The sequence below is a fragment of the Heptranchias perlo genome, unplaced genomic scaffold (genome assembly GCF_035084215.1).
Source record: "Heptranchias perlo isolate sHepPer1 unplaced genomic scaffold, sHepPer1.hap1 HAP1_SCAFFOLD_47, whole genome shotgun sequence".
Taxonomy (NCBI): Eukaryota; Metazoa; Chordata; class Chondrichthyes; order Hexanchiformes; family Hexanchidae; genus Heptranchias; species Heptranchias perlo.
In genome coordinates, this window is record NW_027139484.1 from 10,452,926 (window position 1) to 10,477,662 (window position 24,737).

Consider the following 24,737-nt stretch of genomic DNA (forward strand, 5'->3'; position numbering starts at 1 on the left):
AGGGTGGCTCTGAAAAGAGCCTTTGCATCGAGTGACATTGAAACGACAGCACAGAAACAGGCCATTCGGCCCAACTAGTCGATGCCGGCGTTTATGCTGCTCATGAGCCTCCTCCTTCCTTACTTCATCTAACCCTATCGGTATATCCTTCTATTCCTTTCTCCCTCATGTGCTGATCTATCTTCCCCTTAAATGCCCCCTATGTTATTTGCCTCAGCTACTCCTCGTATTTGCAAGTTCCACATTCTAACCACTCTCTGGGTAAAGCAATTTCTCCTGAATTCCCTATTTGGTTTATGAGCGACTATTTTATATTTATTACCTGAAGTTTTGGACTCCCCACAAGTGGAAACATTTTCTCTACATCTGTCCTAACAAACCCTATCATTATCTTAAAAACCTCGATCAGATCAACCCTCAGTCTTCTCTTTTCCAGTGAAACGAGACCCAGTCTGTTCAGTCTTTCCTGATAAGAATATCCTCTCATTTCTGGTATCATCCTTGTGAATCTTGTTTGCACCTTCTCCAGTGCCCCTATGTCTATAATATGGAGACAAGACCTGTTCGCAGTATTCGAAGTCTGGTCTGAACAAGATTCTATACAAGTTTAACATAACTTCTTTGCTTTTCAACTGTATCGCTCCAGAAATTAATCCCAGTGTTTGATTTGTCTTTTTGTGACCTGATTAACCTGGGTCGCTACTTTTAGTAATTTGTGCATCTGTACCACTAGATCCCTTTGCTCCTCTATCCCGTTTAGACTCTTATTATCCAAGCAGTGTGTGACCTCCTGATTCTTCATTCTGCAAGTTTATTAATGCCCTCTTGCATTTTGATGCATTCTTCCTTTGTATTAATTAAATCCCCCAATTTGGTGTCGTCCACAAATTTTGGAATTGTCCTTCCGATTCCCGAATCCAAATCGTTAATGTAAATTGTGAAGAGCAGTGGTCCCAGCAACTGGAACTCCACTTCCCACCTTTTGCCAGTCTGAGTAGCGACCCTTAACCTCTATTCTCGGCTTTCAGTTTTGCAGCCAACTTGCTATCCATTCTGCCACCTGATCCTGACTCCACGTGCTCTGAACTTAGCCATGAGTCTACAATGTGGTACGTTATAGAAGGCCTTCGGAAAATCCAAATATATCACATCTGCTGCATTAAACGTGTCTACACTTTCTGTTCCATCTTCAAAGATTTCAATCAGGTTGGTCCTGTCCTTTGGGTTATCAGATTTAGCCTTGGCCGGTTACTTGCTCTTGGAGCTCACAATGCTGGTTTCTTCGGCAGCAGCACGGCCTGGATATCAGACAACACCCTGAGCGATGGTCACCCGTCCCAGCAGTATGTTGAGCTCCTCGCCGTTGTGGATGGCCAGCTGCAGGTGTCTGGGGATGATGCGGGTCTTCTTGTTTGTCCCGGGCCGCGTTGCCGGCCAGCTCGAGGATTTCAGCCGTCAGATACTCGATGCACAGCAGCCAGATAGACCGGGGCTCCGGCACTCACACGTTCAGCATAGTTCCCCTTTCGCAGGAGCCTGTGAACACGGTTAACAGGGAACTGCAGTCCGCCCCGAGATGAACGAGACTTGGCCTTGGACCGAGCTTTACCGCCGGTTTTTCCTCTTCCAGACATTTCCACAATCTCACAAACACTTTCACAAAGAATGAAGAAATCCTCCCGCACTCGCCCTTCTTATACCTTCTGGGGGAGTACAGTGGGGGCACTTGTGATGGGTCTCTCTCAGAGTGTTTACACAGCCCGCTCACCCTCACTGATATTCTATCTTTGAACTGCTGTAATATTGACCTTTAGTAATATTGCTGCTCCTCCTCCTTTCCCTATTTCCCTGTCCTTTCTAAACATCTTATAGACTTGAATATTAAGCTGCCATTCCTGCCCCGTTGGTATTCAGGTCTCTGTAATGATTTAATGGAATTATTTAACTTTACTCAATGGCTGATGTGAGCTGTGGTAAAATGTATTTCCAGCTGGTCAAGTCTTGCAGGTATCGACTGTCTCTTCAGTCCGATATCAGGTGAAGAATTACTGGCTGGTGTGGAATTTCCATTGATTGGGGGTTGGCGAAATCTACTGGGCGGAAACAGGAACTGCAACAGAGCGAGAAAGGATCCGTCAGAAACCAGTGAAAATGAAGAACAAAATCCAACAGTCTGCAGTGTCTGTTCAGGATCTGATGCTTGGGAACTATTTTATTATCGATTATTTTCAGCGATGGTGGTATAGTGGTGAGCATAGCTGCCTTCCAAGCAGTTGACCCGGGTTCGATTCCCGGCCATCGCAACTAAGTGTTTTTATTAGTTTATTTCCATCAGAAACTCTGAAGTTGATAATCGAATTTGATGCAGTTCAGTTGGATATTGTTTCCAAAACATAATCGGGTGTAAGTATAGTAAAATGTTTTCAACCTTCATTTCTTTTCCCTATAGAAGGAAAAGAGGAAAACATGCTGGAAATATTGAGTTACCAAGGGTCTTATGAGAGTGAGGAAGGGAAATGATGTGTTCGCCTTTATTGTAAGGGTGTTCGAATATAAGAGTAAGGAGGTCTTGCTGCAATTGTAGTATGAGGAAATATTGCGTAAAATTGGCCAATATTCGGTGGAGTTTAGAAGAATGAGAGGTGATCGCATTGAAATGTATAAAATTCTTAGACGGCTTGACAGGGTAGATGCTGAGAGTCTGATTCCCCTGGCTGGAGAGTCAAGAACTAGAGCTCATAGTCTCAAGATAAGGGCTCGGCCATTTAGGACCGACATGAGGAAACATTTCTTCACTCAAAGGATTGTGAATCTTTGGAATTCTCTACACCCCAGAGGGCTGTGGATGCTCAGTCGTTGAGTTATATTCAAAGCTGAGATCGATAGATTTTTGAACTCGAGGGGAATCAAGGGATATGGGGATCGGGCGGGAAAGTGGAGTTGAGATCGAAGATCAGCCATGATCTTATTGAATGGCGGAGCAGGCTCGATGGGCCATATGGCCTATTCTGCTGCTATTTCTTATGTTCTTATGCAGAGAGGTTTATTTCCAAGTGTGCTGATGACAATTTAGGTAGCACAGTAAACATTGTCGATGGGAGCAGAAATTTGCAAAGGGACATTGATAGATTAAGTGAGTGGGTAAAACTGTGGCAGATGGAGTTCAACGTGGGGAAGTGTGAGGTCATCCCTTTGGACCTTAAAACGATCGATCAGTGTATTTTCTAAATGGCAAGAAGCAAGGAAATGTGGGGGAGGAGAGCGATTTAGGGGTCCAAGTGTAGAAATCACTAAAAGTGATTACTAAATCACTATAAAAATATTAAAATGGAGATTAAATTTTGATCTTTATCTCAAGGGAATTCGAATAAAAAGCAGTGGAAGTTATGTCACCGTTATACAGAGCTCTGGTTCGGCATCATTTAGAGTTCAGTGCTCAGTTTTGGGCACCGCACTCTCTATAATGGCTTGGAATGAGAAGGGGTTTTTCAGTAAAGGAAGCTCACTGAACTGCAGGGTTTTTGAAGAGTTATGCTCAGAAATGGGAGCGGAGCTCATTTACTGCTTCACACTGTTACAACACATTGAGGAGAACAGCATCAATGAAGAAAAAGGGAATGAAATGAAATGAGTCACACAGTTGCATCTCGCTGCTCTGTCTGACCATTTTAATCGCTACTTCCCTGCAGAGGGATTTGAAAATTTGAAGGAAAAGCGTTGGGTGAAAGATCCTTTTGCTTTCGAAAATCCTGAATCAATAATGAAGCTAAACTTGATGCCTGAGCAAGAAAACGAGCCGGTGTGACTCACGTGTGAGCACACTGAAAACACGCCACAAGTCATTCAGTTTGTCATCTTTTTGGATCAGTGCTTTCAAAGTATATCCTCTGTTATGAATACTGCTCTGTTGTTGCTGCCGTTCACAACAACCTACCTGTGCGAACTGGGATTTTCGACTTTGACAAGGTTAAAAACAAGAGAAAGAAACTCAACAGCGCACCTGATATGCGTGAAGCACTTTCATCCTGTGATCCAGATTGGAACGAGATCATGAACAACTGACAGACCCACCCCTCACATTAAGTAAGTGAAACTCAACCTGATCTTCTTTTACTGTATTTATACTGTATTTAAAATGTTTTTCAAGCAACGTCGATGTCTAATTTTAGTTATTACTTGAAGTGAAGTGAAGAGCGAGCATGGACTGACCTTTATTGGGATATGATGAAAACTCCAGTCTGAAGTTATTATTTGGGATCCTGCGGGAAGTGTTCAACTTCAACTGGGTCACGAGAAAAATAGTTTGAGAAACTATGTTCTACATTGTCCGGTCAGTGTCTGTTCAGCAAACCCGCTCTGAATTTCTCAGTCTGCATTTCCAGAAACGGTTCTGTGCGCTACGCAGGCAATAAAACACTGACCCACAACCTGCGACTAATGGCGGCCGGAGGGCCCACAATCCCCCGCGCCACAGGAACCCCTCTATCTCTCCAAGGTGCTGATTTCTCCGGCCAGCGGCCCTTGCAGCGCCTGCGCATTGCGCCCCTTCGAATGGAGATAGACCGTATTCTACCGCGCGCGGCATTCTGGGTAAGGTCATCCACCATTGTAAACGCCGCTTGCTGATAATTCTGTGATGGGGTTTAGAAGGACGAGGTTTATTCAATCAAAAGCGAAATAATGCGGATGCTGGAAATGTGAAATATAAAGAGAAAATGCTGGTAATCCTCAGCAAGTGAGGCAGCAAGTCATCCTTAGGTTTCTGTTTGGAACTAGCGAACGTGCTTTTGGAGGAAGCAGCAATGAGCTCAAGGCGGTTCTCTTAACTTTACAGGCAGCCTACAGCTTAACATGTTGGTGCTGAGGGACAGGATACCTCTTTTCCTTTCTCAAACCTAAAAGCTTTCTGTGTCTGCCCGAACACGGCTGTTTTGCTCGAGCATTTGCCGCTGCTCACCAGCAGGGAGTGCCTTTGAGTAACAACACGTCAAACCGCTTTCAGGACAAAAAGCCTCCCATCAGTCAGACAGACAGGGCTCTCGCTGTTTCCTCAAGCTCGGTCTGCTGTTCTTGTCCGATAACCTCGTCTGCGTTCCGCAGGCTCGGGCTCTTCTCGGCATCATTCACGATTACTGTGCCTTTCCGTTCTGCGATTGCTCACTTCCGAATACTCGATACCGCGGATTGGAGCAAAGTATTGAAAGTATTCAGGGAGGGGCTAACCCAAGGCAAGATTTCTCTGCTGGTGATGGAGCTGCTTGGAGACGAGTGCAAAGCAACTACTGTGAAGGGCAGGTACCGAGTAAATCTCCGTCAGGCCAACGTGACTGCACGAGTCGGGGTGTTAAAAACGGTGAACAATCACCAAACAGAAGGATCTTTGCTGCTTCCCTTCGATCGCTCAGCTGGGAGAACAGAGGATTATTGTGGAAAACAAAGCAGAGTCACCCAGAGGTTGCTGGTTGAATTCCGGCTCCAAGTAGCGAATGTGATTTTGGAAAAAGCAGCAGTTAGATCAAGGCCGCTCACTGTGGCTTCCCGTTTCGCTGTTGCTCACTTGCTGACACGCGATACCGCCGATTGGAGCAAAGTATTGAATATATTCAGGGAGGGGGCAATTCGTGACGCTGCTTGGAGGCGAGTGTGAAGCGACCATTGTGAAGGGCAATCTTCTGACAGTAACTGGGGAATTCGCTCAAATGGTAAAGCGCTCGCTTAGTATGTGAGAAACAGCGGGATCGATGCTCGTATACTCCACTCACTTTTTTTACCTTGGGGAATTGTCCCGAAACAAAAATGGTGTCAGTTTTCAACAAATCCACAACCCACGGAAATCCTCAGCTTCGATCAAGAGAGGTCAAGCGGCAGCAAATCTTTTGGTGTGCTGCAGTAAGCAAAAGTTTTTGATTTTGGTGATTAGCAAAGATGCAAAGATGAATTGAGACATGGAAAAAAGCTTCACATGTCCTGATGTCTTTTCTGTGGATTGAACTCAGGGTTTACAAAGTTAATAAAACGAATGCATTCCCTGCTGTGTTAAGAGCGCACGAACGGTGGAGACTGCGAGGCAGTACTGCCAATTAGGTCAGTTTGCAAGCTACCTGAAGTCATAAAGTAATGGACAGTTTGCAAAAACAATCCAATCAGGTAGTAGTTGACCAGACAATATTCTGGTTTGCCATAAGACACGATCTCCACTTCTACACTGGCCAAGGGTGTGCAGAGAAAGGAGCAGCTCACACTCCCACAGCGCTGCGGTCTGAAAGGAACCGAGTCAGTCTCGGTCATGCACATGTGACTCCACGAGTCCGGGAGTGTCAAAAGGCGCACAGTGAATATTTACCAAAGAGAGCAATCTTTGCTGCTTCCCTTCGATCGTTCAGCTGGTACAGCGGAGGACTGTAATAGTATTAACAGATAAAAATCATCCTTAGCTTTCTGGTTGGAACGAGCGAACGTGCTTTTGGAGTAAGCAGAAATCAGCTTATGGCCGTTTTCTTTACTTTACAGACAGCCGACAGCTTAACGTGTTGGCGCTGAGGCACAGGAGACCTCCTTTCCTTTCTGAAACCTGAAAGCTTTTTGTGTCTGCCCGAAACCGGCTGTTTTGCTCGAGCACTTGCCTCTGCTCACCAGCAGGGAGTGCTTTTGAGTAACAACACGTCAAACTGCACTCACTTTCAGGCAAAAAGCCTCCCCTCAGTCAGTCAGACAGACAGAGCTCTCGCTGTTTCCTCAAGCTCGGGCTGCTGTTCTTGTCCGATAACCTCGTCTGCGTTCCGCAGGCTCGGGCTCTTCTCGGCATCATTCACGATTACTGTGCCTTTCCGTTCTGCGATTGCTTACTTCCGAATACTCGATACCGCGGATTGGAGCAAAGTGTTGAGAAAATTCAGGGAGGTGGCAATACGTGGCGCTGTTTGGAGGCGAGTGTGAAGCGACTATTGTGAAGGGCAAGTGGATTCGCTAAGGAGGGGAATTAGCTCAAATGGTAGAGCGCTCGCTTAGCATGCGAGAAGTAGCGGGATCGATGCCCGCATTCTCCACTCACTTTTTTACCTTGGGGAATTGTCACGAAACAAAAATAGTGTCAGTTTTCAGAAAATCCAGAACCCACGTCAATCCTCAGCTTCGATAAAGAAAGATCAAAGAGCAGCAAATCTTTTGGTGTGATGCAGTAAGCAAAAGTTTTTGATTTTGGTGTTTAGCAAAGATGGAAAGATGAAGTGAGACATGGAAAAAAGCTTCACAGGTCCTTATATCTTTTCTGTGGATTGAACTCAGGATTTACAAAGTTAATAAAACTAATGCACTCCCTGCTGTGTGAAAAGCGCATGAACGGTGGAGACTGCCAGGCAGCACTGCCAATTAGGTTAGTTTGCAAGCTATCGGAAGTCAAAAAGTAATGGACAGTTGGCAAAAACAATCCAGTCAGGTCGGAGTTGTCCAGACAATCTTCTGATTTGTCATTAGACACGATACCAACTGCTCCACTGGTCTCGGGTGTGCAGAGAAAGTAGCAGCTCATACTGCCACAGCGCTGCGGTCTGAGCAGGAAATGAGTCAGTCTCGGTCATGCACACGTGACTCCACGAGTCCCGGAGTGTCAAAAGGCGCACAGTGAATATTTACCAAAGAGAGCAATCTTGGCTGCTTCCCTTCGATCGTTCAGCTAGTACAGCGGAGGACTGCAATACAATTAACAGATAAGTCATCCTTAGGTTTCTGGTTGGAACGAGCGAATGTGCTTTTGGAGTAAGCAGAAATTAGCTCAAGGCCGTTTTCTTTACTTTAGAGACAGCCAAAAGCTTAACATGTTGGCGTTGAGGCACAGGAGACCTCCTTTCCTTTCTGAAACCTGAAAGCTTTTTGAGTCTGCCCAAAAACGGCTGTTTTGCTCGAGCACTTGCCTCTGCTCACGAGCAGGGCGTAACTTTGAACAACAACACGTCAAACCGCACTCACTTTCAGGCAAATCAGCCTTCCATCAGTCAGTCAGACGGACAGACAGACAGAGCTCTCGCTGTTTCCTCAAGCTCGGGCTGCTGTCCTTTTCCGATGACCTCGTCTGCGTTCCGCAGGCTCGGGCTCTTCTCGGCATCATTCACGATTACTGTGCCTTCCCGTTCTGCGGTTGCTCACTTGCGAATACTCGATACCACGGATTGGAGCAAAGCATCGAAAAAATTCAGGGAGGTGGCAATTCGTGGCGCTGTTTGGAGGCGAGTGTGAAGCGACTATTGTGAAGGGCAAGTGGATTCGCTAAGGAGGGGAATTGGTTCAAATGGTAGAGCGCTCGCTTAGCATGCGAGAAGTAGCGGGATCGATGCCCGCATTCTCCACTCACTTTTTTACCTTGGGGAATTGTCCCGAAACAAAAATGGTGTCAGTTTTCAGCAAATCCAGAACCCACGTCAATCCTCAGCTTCGATAAATAGAGATCAAAGAGCAGCAAATCTTTTGGTGTGCTGCAGTCAGCAAAAGTTTTTGATTTTGGTGTTTAGAAAGATGGAAAGATGAAGCGAGACATGGAAAAAAGCTTCACAGGTCCTGATATATTTTCGGTGGATTGAACTCAGGATTTACAAAGTTAATAAAACTAATGCACTCCCTGCTGTGTTAAGAACAGACCTACTGTTAAGACTGCCAGGCAGCATTGCCAATTAGGTTAGTTTGCAAGCTATTGAAAGTCATAAATAATGGACAGTTTGCAAAAACAACCCAGTCAGTTTGGAGTTGACCAGACAATCATCTGATTTGTCATTCGACACGATATCCACTGCTCCACTGGCCTAGTGTATGCAGAGAAAGTAACAGCTCACACTCCCACAGTGCTGCGGTATGAGCAGGATACGAGTCAGTCTCGGTCATGCACACGTGACTCCACGAGTCCGGGATTTTCATAAGGCGCACAGTGAACATTTACCAAAGAGAGTAATCTTTGCTGCTTCCCTTCGATCGGTCAATTGGTACAGCGGAGGACTGTCATACAATTAACAGATAAAAGTCATCCTCAGCTTTCTGGTTGAAACTAGCGAACGTGCTTTTGGAGTAAGCAGAAATTAGCTCAAGGTCGTTTTCTTTACTTTGCAGACAGCCTACAGCTTAACATGTTGGCGCTGAGACACAGGAGACCTCCTTTCCTTTCTTCAACCATGAAGCTTTTTGAGTCTGCCCGAATACGGCTGTTTTGCTCGAGCATTTGCCTCTGCTCACCAGCAGGGAGTGCCTTTGAGTAACAACACGTCAAACCGCACTCACTTTCAAGCAAATGAGCCTTCAGTCAGTCAGACAGACAGAGCTCTCGCTGTTTCCTCAAGCTCGGGCGGCTGTTCTTTTAATAAGGACATATGAACATAAGAAATAGGAGCAGGAGTAGGCCAATCGGCCCCTCGAGCCTGCTCCGCCATTCAATAAGATCATGGCTGATCTGATCCTATCCTCAAATATAAATTCATGTCCAATTTCCTGCCCGCACCCCGTAACCCCTAATTCCCTTTACTTCTAGGAAACTGTCTATTTCTGTTTTAAATTTATTTAATGATGCAGCTTCCACAGCTTCCTGGGGCAGCAAATTTCACAGACCTACTACCCTCTGAGTGAAGAAGTTTCGCCTCATCTCAGTCTTGAAAGAGCAGCCCCTTATTCAAAGATTATGCCCCCTAGTTCTAGATTCATCCATCCTCGGGAACATCCTTACCGCATCCACCCGATCAAGCCCCTTCACAATCTTATATGTTTCAACAAGATCGCCTCTCATTCTTCTGAACTCCAATGAGTAGGGTCCCAATCTACTCAATCTCTCCTCATATGTCCGCCCCCTGATCCCCTGGATTAACCGAGTGAACCTTCTTTGTACTGCCTCAAGAGCAAGTATGTCTTTTCTTAAGTATGTAGACCAAAACTGTATGCAGTATTCCAGGTGTGGTCTCACCAATACCTTATATAATTGCAGGAATACCTCCCTGTTTTTATATTCTATCCCCCCAGCAATAAAAGCCATCAATCCGTTGGCCTTCTTGATCACCTGCTGCACCTGCATGCTAACTTTTTGATTTTCTTGCACTAGGACCCCCAGATCCCTTTGTACTGCAGTACCTTCCGGTTTCTTGCCATTAAGATAATAACTTGCTCTCTGATTTTTCCTGCCAAAGTGCATAACCTCACATTTTCCAATATTGTATTGCATATGCCAAATCTCCGCCCACTCACCCAGCCAGTCTATATCCCCTTGTCGGTTTTTTGGTCTCTCCTTCTCCTTAACCATTACGGACAAATAATCAAATGTTAATCCCGTTTTTTCAGGAGTTCACGTTTTGGTGTTTAATTCCCTCACTGCACTGCTGTCTTTGCGTTAAACACCAGTTAGTCCCAGTCTCACTCAGTTTGTATCTTTAACTATAGTGCAACAGTAATTTAACAGGAACAGCAAATGCACCCCCTCCGTCTCTCTCACCACAACAAGCTCCACCTTGCCCTTCACCCTTCCTGATGCCAATTTTGCTTCCGGTTCAATGCGGCTATTTTGATTAAACTTCATGGCCGCCATTTTTTTTAAGATGCCCACCTTGTCCCTCAGTCAGATGGCCATCCTCCCCGTCAGCAAGATGGCTGCCTCACTGGTGGCCATTTCGTTTCAGGTTCATTGCAGCCATTTAGTTTAATCTTCAGGGCAGCCATTTTGTTTCATCTTCAGTGCAGCCTTTGGTTTAACATGATCACCTTGACCCCAATAAGATGGCCATCTTGCCCCCAAGTATGATATCCAGCTTGCACCTCAGTAAGATGGCTGCCGTCGAGGCGGCTATTTTGATCCCTGTCCCAGACTTTGAAATTGTTGTTCCTAGTATCATAGTGGGTACAGCACTGGAGGAGGCCTTTCGGCCAACCGTGCCTGCTCTGGCTCTTTGAAAGGTCGATCCCATTTCCCTCTCAGATCTTCCCCACCCCCCCCCCCCCAATCCTTATCTGGGCCATGTAGTAGTGGTAATGTGTAAATATGTAAATATATAGATATATATATATACACAAGTTGTTGTTGTGGTCGTTGCTGTAATGTATAACATTACAAGTTGTTATGTCCATAAAGATTGCATCTCATTCTTTACATTTACCTCCTTTATAAACTGGGCTTTGTTTCTGTGTAAATGAATGTTGCTGAGAGATTGTCCCTGTAACTGAGTGAGGGATCTTGCTGTCTATTTGTTTTTTTCAAGTTCTTTGCTTTGGCTCTTTTAAATGACATGAATTTATTTGAACTCTTTGGCTAATTGGAAAAAGCCATAAACTGAACGTTGACCACAAACTACAGGCTTTTTATCCACTGCTAATTAAAACAAGAGAAAAGAGCAAAGGGAAAGTTCGTTCACCTTTTTGTCCCCTGTTCCAGGAACAGAAGAGAAAACGAACTCGGGGCAGTTTGGGCCCTGCAGCAAATATTGACCAGGACAGAGAGTCAGACCGACACCTTTTAGGGGGAATGAGTGAGTGGCAAAGCAGGAGAGAAAACCCTGAAAACTTGTATTAGAGGAAGAGTGAAACAACATGCGCTCTTCAGTCTGTCCCGAGTCTCTCTCTCTATCTATCTCTCCCAACTTCCCTCTCTTCTCTTTAGATTCTCTGCTTGGTAACTGGGGATTATATCAATGGTGTTTGCTAAGAGATTGCCCGTGGAACGGAATGAATGTGAGTGAGTGTGAGTGTGAGGGAGCTCTGGGCTCTTGCTGTGCCTTTTTAATCCCTTGCTTTGTTTTTAACCAATTCCTTATTTCTCTCTCTCTCTCTCTCCAGTGGAGTATTTTTTGTGGAAATGCCGTAACATGAAGATGTGGAAAGAGAAATTTTGGGAGGAGGAGGAACCCTTGGAAAAGAAGCTTTCTCTCCAGAGGGGACTGACCAAGGCCTTCACCACAGATTGCATCCAATGGAGCTCACGTGAGTTGTGTCTGGGTTATTGTGGGATCACTGGGAGCACTGTGGGGTCATTGGCTCACTGTGCGATCTCTTTGGGACATTGAGAGATCAATTGATCACTGTGATCACTGGGTCACTGTGGGATCATTGATTCACTGTGGGATCACTGGGTCATTGTGGGATCACTGGGGGACACTATGGGTTCACAGTTGGATCACTTGGTCACTGTGGGATCACTGTGTCATTGTGGAATCACTGTGGGACACCGTGGGATCACTGGGACACAGTGGGATCACTGATCATTGTGGGATACTGTGGGATCAATGGGACATTGTGGGATCACTGGGATATTTTGGGATCACTGTGAAATTGTTTGATCACTGGGTCACTGCGGGATCTCTGTGGGGCATTGAGGGATCACCTGGTCACTGGGATCAATGAGTCAATGTAGACTGCTCCTGTTTCTGTGCAAGAGCCTTGATGTGGTGAATGGTCTCCTCGTGTTCCTATGTAACAGGCTTGAGGTGCTGATTGGCCTCCTGTTGCTGTCTAACAGAATTGGAGGGCGGAATGGCCTCCTTCGTTTTCTGTGTAACAGCCTTGAGGGGCTAAATGGCCTCCTCTTTTTCCTGTGTAACAACCTCGAAGGGCTGAATGGCCTCCTCCTCTTCCTGTATAACAGCCTTGAGGGGCTGAATGGCCTCCTCCTGTTCCTATGTAATAGGCTTGAGGGGCTGATTGGCCCACTGTTCCTGCACAAAAGACTTTAGGGGCTGAATGGCCTCCTCCTGTTCCTATGTAATAGGCTTGAGGGGCTGATTGGCCGACTGTTCCTGCGTAACAGCCTTGAGGGTCAGAATATCCTCCTCCTGTTCCTATCCAACAGGCTTGAGGGGCTGAATGGCCTCCTCCTGTTGCAATGCAACAGACTTGAGCGGCTTATTGGCTTTCTGTTATTGCGTAACAAGATCGACAGGCTGAATGGCCTCCTCCTGTTCCTGTTTATCAAGCTCGATGGGCTGAATGGCCTCCTCCTGTTCCTGTGCAATATGCTTTAAGGGCTGAATGGCCCCCTCCTCTTCCTGTGTAACAGGCTCGAGTGGGTGAATGTCCTCCTCTTGTTCCTATGTTTAAGGCTCGAGGGGATGAATGACCTGCTTCTGCTCAAAAGTGTATAAGAAATCACAGCAGGAGTAGGCCATTTGTCCCCTCGAGCCTGCTCCACCATTCAATATGATCATGGCTGATCTGCAATCTCAACTCCACTTTCTTGCCCTATCCACATCTCCCTTGATTCCCCTCGAGTCCAAAAATCTATCGATCTCAGTCTTGAATATATTCAATGACTCAGCATCCACAGCCCTATGGGGTCGAGAATTTAAAATATGCACGACCCTCTGAGTGAAGAAATTCCTCATCATCTCAGTCCTAAATTGCTGACCCATTATCATGGGTCGATGCCCCCTAGTTCTAGATTCCACAGCCAGGGGAAGCAACGTCTCAGCATCCACTCTGTCAAGCCTCCTCAGAATCTTATATGTATCAATTGTATTACATAGGAACATAGGAACAGGAGTAGGCCATTCAGCCCCTCGTGCCTGCTCCGCCATTTGTTGAGATCATGGCTGATCTGTGATCTAACTCCATGTAACTGCCTTTGGCCCATATCCCTTTATACCTTTGGTTGCCAAAAAGCTATCGATCTCAGATTAAATTTAGCAATTGAGCTAGTATCAATTGCCGTTTGCGGAAGAGAGTTCCAAATTTCTACAACCCTTTGTGTGTAGAAATGTTTTCTAATCTCGCTCCTGAAAGGTCTGGCTCCAATTTTTCGATTGTGCCCCCTACTCCAAAAATCCCCAAACAGCGGAAATAGTTTCTCTCTATCCACCCTATCTGTTCCCTTTAATATCTTATAAACTTCGATCAGTTCACCCCTTAACCTTCGAAACTCTAGAGACTACAACCACAATTTGTGTAATCTCACCTCGCAACTTAACCCTTGAAGTCCGGGTATCATTCAAGTAAACCTATGCTGCACTCCCTCCAAGGCCAATATGTCTTTCTGAACGTGCGGTGCCCAGAATTGCTCACAGTACTCCAGGTGTGGTTTAACCGTGGTTTTTTATAGCTGCAGCATAACTTCTGCTCCCTTGTACTCTAGTCCTCTAGATATAAAGGCCAACATTCCATTAGCCTTCTTGATTATTTTCTGCACCTGTTGATGACACTTCAATGATCTATGTACCTGACCCCCTAAGTCCCTTTGGACATCCACTGTTTTTAATTTTTTAACATTTAGAAAGTACTCTGTTCTATCCTTTTTTATCAAAAGTGGATGACCTCACATTTGTCTACATTGAATTCCATTTGCCACAGTTTTGCCTATTCACCTAATCTATCAATATCGCTTTGTAAATTTATGTTTACATCTACATTGCCTACAATGCCACCAATCTTTGTGTCATCGGCAAACTTAGATATGAGATTTTATATGCCTTCATCTAAGTCGTTAATAAATATTGTGAATAATTGAGGCCCCAAGACAGATCCCTGAGGGACTCCAGTCACATCCTGCCAATGTGAGTACCTACCCATTTTCCCTACTCTCTGTCGCCTCTCGCTCAGCCAACTTCCTAACCAAGTCCGTACTTCAAAAAATTCAATCAGGTTTGTCAGGCACGACCTACCTTTCACAAATCCATGCTGGCTCTCTCTGATTAACTGAAAATTCTCGAGGTGTACAGTCACCCTATCCTTAATTATAGACTCCAGCATTTTCCCCACTACAGATGTTAGGCTAACTGGTCTATAATTCCCCGGTTTCCCTCTATCTCCTTTCTTAAAAAGCGGACTGTGAGAGAAGATTAAATGGGTGGGTAGGATCCATGGTGGGGTAGAGTGTACATGGGCTGTGGGAGGAGATTAATTGGATCGGTAGAATCCATGATAGGGGAGAGTGTACATGGGATGTTGGAGATGAGTAAATGGGTAGTGGAATCCATGATATGGTAGAGTGTACATGGGCTGTGGGACGAGTTAAATGTGGGTAGAGTTCATGATTGGTTGTAGTGTACATGGGGTGAGGGAGGAAATTAAATGGGTGGATAGAATCCATGATATGGGAAAGAATGCCTAGGCTTTCGGAGATGATTAAATGGGTGGCAGAATCCAAGTTAGGGGAAGAGTGTAGATGGGCTGTGGGAGGAGATTAAATGGCTGGGTAGCATGCATGATTGGGTGGAGTGCACACGGAGTGTGGGAGTAGGTTAAATGGATGGGGAGATAACACGATAGGGGAGAGCGTACATGGGCTGTGGGAGGAGATTAAATGGGTGGAGCAGATTCCATGATAAGATAGAATGTACGTGGTATGCGGGAGTTGAGGAAATGGGTGGGTAGAATCCATGATAATTAGAGTGTATATGGGCTGTGGAGGACATTAAATAGGTGGGTAGAATCCATGATAGGTAGAGTGTAGATGGGCTGTGCGATAATTTGAAGTGTTCATGATTAGGTGTAGTGTACATCGGGTGAGAGAGGGGACTAAATGGGTGCGTTGTGTCCATGATAGTGTAGAGTGCACAGGGGCTGTGGGAGGCAATTAAATGGGTGGTTAGAGTCCATGATAGGGGAGAGTGTACATGGGCTGTTAGAGGAAATTAAATGGGTGGGTAGAGTCCATGATATGGTATTGCATAGAATGTAAAGTACAGAAACAAGCCATTCGGCCTAACAGGTCCATGCCGGTGTTTATGCGCTACACAAGCCTCCTCCCGCTCTATTTCATCTAACCTTATCAGCAAATCCTCCTATTTCTTTCTCCCTCATTTGTTCATCTAAATTCCCATTAAATCCATCTATGCTAGTCACCTCAACAACTCCTCATGGTAGCGAGTTCCACATTTCAATTACTCTCAGGGTAAAGAAGTTTCTCCTGAATTCCCGATTGGATTTATGAATGACTATCTTCTACTTGTGGCCCCTAGCACTAGTCTCCCTGCAAGTGGGAACGTGTTCTCTAATTCTACCCGAATAAACGCTTTCCTAATCTTAAAGACCTGTCTCAAGTTTCCCCTCAGTCTTCACTTTCCTTGAAAAAAAGTGCCCTAGCTTGCATAATCTTTCCTGATACATATCACCTCTCAGTTGTGGTATCATCCTAGTCAATCTTATTTGCACCTTGACCAGTGCCTCTCTATATTTTTTATAATATGGAGATCAGAATTGTAGAGTGCACATGGGCTGTGGAAGGAGATTAAATGGGTGGGTAGAGTCCATGATGGGGGAGAGTGTACATGGGCTGTGGGCGGTGATTGAATGGGTGAGTAGAGTCCATGATAGGGGAGAGTGTACATGGGCTGTGGGAGGTGATTATATGGGCGGGTAGAGTCCATGATAGGTGAGCGTATATATGGGGTGTGGGAGGAGATTAAATGGGTTGGTAAAGAGCATGAAGGCGGAGAGTGTTCATGGGCTGTGAGACGAGATTAAATGGATGGGTAGAAATCATGATAGGGGAGAGTGTACATGGGCTACGTGAGGAGATTAAAATGGGTGGGTAGAGTTCATGAAAGGGGAGAGTGTTCATAGCCTTCCAGAACCCACTTGGCCTGAGAGAACTCCCCTGTGCTTCGTTCAATTCGATTCCATCCTGTAACTCACTCACGGGTATCTGTTATGCTATATATAACAACACCCCCCTCCCCCAGCCCACGCTGAACACCTCGATTAGATTCCAGCCTGTAACTCTCTCCCGGGTATCCGTTATTCCATATATAAACCACCCGAGCCCCTCGATTAGATTCCAGTCTGTAACTCACTCCCAGGTCTCAGTTATTCTATTTATAAACTTTCTAGGGATCAGTTCCACACCAGGTGAGATCAGTTAACTGAGCAAAGAGGTCTGTTGTCAGGAGCATCTTAAAGGAGGAAAGGGAGAGGTTGTATAGATTTAGGGATGGAATTACAGAGCTTAGGGCCAAGACAACTGAAGACACGGTCGCCAATGGTGCAGCAATCAAAACTAGGGATGTGCAAGGGACCAGAATTGGAGGAGCACAGGGATCTCGGAGGGTCGTTGGGCTGGAGGAGGTTACAGAATTAGGGAGGGGGCGAGGCCAGGAAGGGATTTGAACACGACGATGAGGTTTTTAAAATCGAGGCATTGCCGGACCGGGAGTCAATGTAATAACACACGAACAGAAACTTACGGTTCACTGCCCGGCAGACAGGTGGAGAAGACATTGATGTCCGCGGGGGAACAGTCAGGGTCACAGCGACAGGCGAGTTCGCAGAATCCACTAGTTATGTCACAGGTGCAAATGGGAACGGCTAGAACAAGACACACAAAGAGTGATCTTACAACAGAGCACGGACGGTCTCAAAGACCACCTCCCTCTCTTGTCTGAATCGACGATCGCCGTCTTCTCCATCGCCCAAAATTAGTCTACAGACGTATCCTCCCACTGGGGGAGGAGAGGGAAACACAAACTGGAGGAGGGAGGGAGAAACAAACAGAGAGGGTGAAACACAAACTGAGGGATGGTGGGAGAGAGAGAGAAACACAAACTGGAGAGGGAGGGAGAGAGAAACACAAACTGGAGGAGGGAGGGAGAAACACAAACTGGGGGAGGGAGATGGAGAGAAACAGAAACTGGGGAAGGGAGATAGAAACAAACTGGGGGAGGGAATGGGACTAGATTAGACAGGGCTTGATGGCCGGCGCGGACACGATGGGCCGAAGGGCCTCTATCAGTGCTGTATAACTCTATGACTCTATGACTATGACTCTATGACTCAATGACTCTATGACACTGCTTCCTACTCACCGAATTACAGCCTCCAGATACCCAGCGCAACCCACATAATAAAAAGTAACAATTATGTTTTTTTTTGTTATACAATTTTCAATGGGGTGCAGGAATAGAGAGACTTTATGATGGCTGGGCGATGCTAAGGCTGTTAAATAAGCACACGGGATCCTTGGCTTCATAAATAGAGGCACAGAGTACAAAAGCAAGGAAGTTATGCTAAATCTCTATAAATCACTGGTTAAGCCGCAGCTGGAGTATTGCGTCCAATTCTGGGGACTGTACTTTTTGACGGATGTCAAGGCAGATTTACCAGAATGGTACCAGGGATGAGGGACGTGGTTTGCGGAAAGACTGGAGAAGCTGGGGTTGCTCCCAATGGCAGAAGGGTCTGTGATCAGAGGAAACAGATTTAAAATAATCGACAAAAGAGCCAGGTGGAGAGGTGAGGAGATGAGGGTGGTGGAAGCAGATTCAATAATTACTTTCAAAATCGAATTGGATCAATCCTTGAAGGGGGGAAATTTGCGAGACTTTGGGGAAAGAGCAGTGGAGTTGGTCTAATCTGCTCGCCCTTTCACAGAGCTGGCACAGGCGCGATGGGCTGAGTGGCCTCTTCCTGTGCAGTTTGATTCTCGGTCACTTTTGGGCTCCGACTCACTGCCCATTTGACTGGGAGACGGTAGAGTGACCGCTCCATCCTCCCCTTCCCCCGAGCCCAGCTGTTAATTGTATCCATGTGATTTATATCAATTAGTGTTAATTGTATTCAGCTGGTGCGGATCAATTCGGGACTCTCTTGCATCAATATGTACGAGAGCTTATCCAGGGGGTGGGTTGTGTCGGTCTCTGTGAATAAAGGTTTGGAAGCAACTGAAGACCAGGCTTTAGTATTCAATCCTTCAGCACATTGATCTCCAGTAATAACACCAGCTGGGCACCAAGCGCTGCGAGAGTCAATATTCACAGGGACCGCAGGAGGCCCCAAGTAACTCCATCCAACTCCACACTTCAACTCCTTCAAAACGTCCCCCTCCCCGTCAGTCCCTCCCCCGGTTACCCTGCTCAGTCTCTCCCATTCCCATCTCCCTACCGCTCCCCCTTAGACCTTCAACATCCCATCCCTCCCCGTCTCACCCAGAGGTCCTCCCCACCCCTCAGTCCCTCCCCTCCCCATTTCTCCACCCCTACCCACTCAGTCCCTCCCCATTAACCATCATTCCCTCCCCCCTCTCCCCCATCAGTCCTTCCACCCGTCTCTGCAATCAGTCACTCTCCTTCCTTTCTCCCCACCCCTCCACGGTCAGGCCCTCCTATCCCCATTCAGTCCTTTCTCCCATCTCCCCCTTTAGTCCATCCCCTCCCCGTCTCCCCACCTGTCCGACCTCAGACCCTGCCCCGGCCCCATCAGTTCCTGCTCCAGTCCCCCACTTCAGTCCATCCGCTCCTCTCTGTCCACAGACCCTCCCCTTCCCCCAGCAGGCCGTTCTCCAGTCTCCCTTCCCTCCATTCAGTCCCTCCTCTCCCGTCTCCCCACTTCGCCGCCTTTAGACCCTCCCCCCGTCAGTCCCTTCCCCAGACCCCCCCTTCAGTCCCTCCCCTCCCCGTCTCTCCACATCTGCGCCCTCAGTCCATCTCACTCCCCCATCAGTCCCTTCTCCCAAGTGCACCATCAGTCCCTTCTCCAGTTTCCCCCCTCAGTCCCTCCATCCGCATCTCCCCATCTCTCCGCATTCAGTCCCTTCCCCTCCCCATCAGTCCGTTCTCCAGTCTCCCCCTTCAGTTCCCTCCACCTCTACGCCCCCAGACCATCTCACTCCCCCATCAATCCCTTCTCCCGTGTCCGCCATCAATCCCTTCTCTTGTCTCCCCCCTCAGTCCCTCCCTCCGCATCTCCCCATCTCTCTGCACTCTGTCCCTCCCCCTCCCCATCAGTCCCTTCTCCCGTCACCCCCCTCAGTCCCTCCCTCCGCATCTCCCCATCTCTCCGCATTCAGTCCCCCGCTTCCCCATCTGTCCCTTCTCCCGTCTCCAGCCATCAGACCCTCCCCCTCTCTTTCATTCCCTCCCGCGGTCAGCCCTCTCAGTCCATCCCATTCCCGTTTCGTCATCTCTCCCCCTCAGACCTTCACCCTCCCGTCCTTCCCCGTCTCCCAACCTCCCCTCCCTCTGACCCTCTCCAGCCCCCATCATTCCCTTCTCTCGTCTCTCTAACTCTCCACCATCAGACCCTCACCCTCCCGTTTCCTGCCTTGATGTTCCAAGTCGCGTTTTGTGCTGTTACAACGGCTGGAGATTGGGTCCCTCCGTCCCGTGGTTGCGGCCCCATTAACGCCGCTCGGGCCTGGAATCGGATGAACTTCATCTCGGACCGCTCTCACTGCAACATTCCCGGGTGCGGGCCTTCCCTCTGTCGGTCTCGCCCCCGCCCGCCAAGCCCGGCCCGAGGCCGCCATCATCATCCTCCCGGCGCCGGCCTGTTGCTGTGGGAATGTGGCACAGGGACCGCGCGGCGCATGCGCGGCATCCCTCGGGTTGGGGCGCTCGGGACGTTTCATGTCGTTTTTGCTTGTCACGTGATGGGAGGATTCTGCCCAGGATGAGGCGGGGGTCTGGGTTGGAGGTGAGAGCTGTCAATCAAAGGGCCTGGAGTCAGCATTCACAGCGCACAGGGTTTGGAGATTTTGTTTAAAATGCAAAGTCTGCAAGAATGAAATAAAGACAAAAATGTACAAAAAAGGGAAAAACCGCAAATGCAATAATCTGCATTTAAAACAGACATGTCCAAACTCACATAAGGCTGTGACAGTCTTGAAATTGGGATCTGTATTTTTTATACATGTGCACAAACATTTATTATAGAAACATAGAAAAAAGGAGCAGGAGTAGGCCAGTCGGCCCTTCGAGCCTGCTCTGCCATTCAATATGATCATTGCTGATCCTTTATCTCGATACCATATTCCCGCTCTCTCCCCTTACCCCTTGATATTTATTGGTGTACCTGGACACCCAAACCCCTTTACTCCTCTACAGTCCCTAGTTTCTCACCTTTAAGAAATTACTCCTATTTCTCACCTGATGCCTGCAATAAATGCTCTTTGTATAACTCCCCACATCTTTACTGTCCAGCTCTGTTTCCACTGTTCGCTGTCCAATAATAACAGACACGGTGAGACTTTAATATTTTTTAGATTTCTAAATGTACTTTATTTCATTAAATTTATGGACACACACAGTTCAATGTAAATATCACAGTACCAAATTCAAAACAATACAATACAGATCGTACACACTCCGATTCCATTCTTACAATTCAAAACTGGGTAAATATTTTCTAATACATGCTGTACAATTCAAAGTGAAATGGCCTTGCACAGTGGCCATTCCCCGGGGAACAGTCCGTCGAGCACAGCGTAATGTGTTGCTGAACTGTTGGGGGTGAAACCCTCTTCGATTCCACGGTATAGGTGTCCTGTCTCTGTGGAGGGGGGTTATCACCTTTTACCTGAAACACGGATCCATTCGACCACATTCATGTCAGTGTTTGGCAAACACTATCTGAATGTCTTTCACACACCTGTCGAACCTTGGGGTCAGAGACTGAGGGGGTAATTTCACCTTCACTGCTTGGGCGGTAAACTGACAGAGCAGAAATTAAAATCGGGGCGGTTCAATGAGGGACCGGTGATCCGCTCTACCAGTTCAGCCCCAAGCAATGGTGAAAATTTCCCTCCACGTGTTGTGAACCGGTGGCGTTTGAAACAATGGACCAGCTTGTGGGCTTCGAAGATTGATACCAGGGCGTAGGTCAGGAAAGGTGTGGCCGATTTTAAGTATCCCCGCCTGGAGGAAATGGGGTGGTAGAGACGAGTAAATGGTGTCAGGTCACTTACAGTCCATTCATCGGTGACGTTCCTGCCTCCACCATCGCGGGTAGGGTCCTGAGAGGAGCGGCCGGACCTACGCCCTAGTATCAATCTTCGAAGCCCACAAGCTGGTCCATTGATTCAAACTGCATCGGTTCAAAACATGTGGCGGGAAATATTCTGGTCAGGTCACGTGTAATATGTAAATCAGAGTATTATGACGTACGTGGGACACCATTTAATGTTGGGCACAAATGGGTGGAGGAGCCGCCCTTTCGATGGGCATTGAGTGTCCAGAACACGGAGAAGTTTCTTTTTAACTTATAATTTGTTGAGCCAGGAGAAGCAGGAGAGCTTTCCCTTGGCCTGCTGCGGCCGTGCGAAATCTCCCGGCTCCTGATCGTCTCGGAAATGTATGAGGAGGTTTCCTTTAAAATCTGTGTAACCAGGTCCAGCCTCATTTCCCATTAATCTCGCTTCAGTGAGTAAATATTGCTGTACAACAGCTCAGAGAGGAAACAATCTCCGGAACTCCCCACTGGAGTTTGAAATTACATTAATATTTTACCAGTTAGTAAAGGTCCGGGTGTTGGTCCATTATTATTCTGTTCCGGTCAAAACAAATGTCCCAATGAACAGGACGCAGTCTGACCCTGACAGCTCACCCTCAGTCCATCCCACCGGGCAGTGTGTGTGATGGGAAATAATCATCAACCGAAAAGGAGGATTTGATTTTATTCATTTCAGGATTAAACATTTCATATTGAAATATTTAATATTAAAATTACATTATTTCCAGACTAAAAACAATTTCATGTTAGAATCACATCTTGTATCATTTCACAATACCGTAATTGTCGGGAAACATATAATTCCTGTCTGGTATTTTCGAATCTATTTAAAGCATTGGATTGCTATCAGTTACTTTATTAAACTTTTCGTTGTGAATGAATCCTAAAATTAGGCGTTGTGAATAACGGGCTCCCGAACCGCTACCACCCGTCTTATGCAAACGCGAAATGTGAAAATCTACTCTAATTGACTTTTTATTTCATATGGGAGGAAAGTGTTCAGACATTTCTATGATTTAACGAATGTAACAATTAGATTGAGTGGGTATTTCACCCCGTTCTTCAGCTCCTCTCTGAATTTAGTCTGGGTCAGGACATAAATACACGTGTTGGTGCAGGAACTGAGAAGTTGAAGCATGAAGGCGGCTGACTCAATGTCACTCTCCGTATAATATTGGGCGTTTGTTACCCGCAGAGAAATAAAATAAAAAACGAATGTACTCCATAACAATATAAAACTACCTGATATACTGAAGAGTAAAATGATGGATTTCCTTCGGTTCTCCATCTCTGGATCCTTGTGATTCTCTCCATTGCTGCGGCCCCGGAGTCCCCGGCGGACTCTACTGGCCGCTAAAATGTGCCTGGCGGTGAGAAGATTTAACAGTAAAATCAGAATGAATGGGAGACAAGGAGTTATCACGACATTAAACAAGTCAAACGCTGCCCAAGCGGGTGAAGTGAAAAAGGTCAGTTTCCAGACACAACCCCGGGGTACATTGTCCATTATATATTCCGGGTCATATACAAAGTACCAGGGAATATTCAGTAAACAGCTCAGAGCACTCACCACCCCGATAACAGCAACCGCCGTTCTCTCGGTGCAATATTTTGTTTTCAGCTTCTGACAACAAATGGCCACAAATCGATCAAAGCTGAAAACCGCTGTGAACCAGACAGAGGCCGGTGAGGCTGTTAAACTCAGGACGACAATGAGACGGCACACGGGGGTAATGGTCAAGAATGAAACTGGGAAATAAATATCAACAATGCGCCACAACATGACATCAGTGATAACGACCAGGAGATCGGCCGCTGCCATTCCCACCAGGTAGCGAGTGATACATTTGGAGAGTCCGCACTTTCCTCGGGACAGGATCACAATCGCCACCAAGTTAACTGTAAGAGAAAGAAACAGAAGCAGAGAAATTACTGATCAGACCTGGAGACAAAGCAGCAGTTTGAGAGGATCTGGGGTGTAATTGCCAGCTTTGTTGCTGCGTCAAACGGTGGAAACTGATTCACTGACCTGGGCAGCGCTTTCGGGCAGCGAAATGGTTTAAAACACAATGATCAATAATGAATTGGGAAATTGATACAGAAAGTGAATGAAGTGATCACCGGATCCACTGGAAGAGCCGAGTGAGGGCGCAGTGCACGTGGGGAAGGGAGAAGGGGTTTTACCGAGCGGGAATCCAATGGGTTAATTCTAGATTTGGGCTCCAGGTGGAACGGAAAGTGAGCGAGGGCCGGTTCGGTGGCGGGGATCGGGGGACAGGTGTAAGTGCTGCTGGTTTGTTGCTCTGGGTTGAGACAGCTGACAGGGGCTGGCTCAAAACGGGAAAGACCGTGATCAGTGGCGGTGAGTTTTATGCTTCGAATCGGCATGGAAATGGCAGCTGGAGGTGGAGCCGGTGAGTGAGATTGTGAGGGAGCCAGTGAAAAATGATATGTAGGAGCTGGAGGGGAGTCAGGAGCAGATGGCTTGGGAAAACGAATGAAATGAAGCAACGGGTGAGGAGACAGAGGATTCAATGCAGTGGGAGGAGAGCTGGGATTCACAGGGAGAGACTGCAGCAGAGTGTGAGAGGAAATCTAATCTATAGGTCCCACTAACACAAATCATTCAATAAATTCAACCTTTAATATCTGTGGTGATTGGTGTCAGGGAACGTCTCGTTTTTTACATGACGTGGTCAATAAATTTACTTTGCATATTGAATTAAAATTAAATTAAAATGCACTCATTAAATTGGCCATGTTCTTTATTGAATGAAGCCGTCACATAACTTTTAGCATACAATATCCTAATAATTCAATGCGGTCAAGAATCACTGATTTTAATCTTTAATTACATTTCAGTTATGTTAATTTATTCAGTCAGTAAACCAGTAATAGGAATATTCACATAAACAGACTGTGGACCCGATAGGAATAAACACACCCGGCGAGAGTACAATAAAACTCTCAGAATCTGACAACATCCTAATAACGCCTTCAAGTCTCATTTGCTCTTCATAATTGAATTGGAAGTTTCAGCAGTTCATTCCGAAGAATTGTTCACAACGCTGCCG

The 24,737-nt window shown here is 46.6% G+C and overlaps 1 non-coding gene across 1 annotated transcript; it reads left to right on the top strand.

The window, feature by feature from the left end:
- The first annotated feature begins 2,231 nt into the window (after positions 1–2,231).
- trnag-ucc (transfer RNA glycine (anticodon UCC)) lies at positions 2,232–2,303 on the top strand. Its single transcript has one exon. It is a non-coding gene; the product is annotated as a tRNA-Gly (tRNA).
- Positions 2,304–24,737: the final 22,434 nt, after the last annotated feature.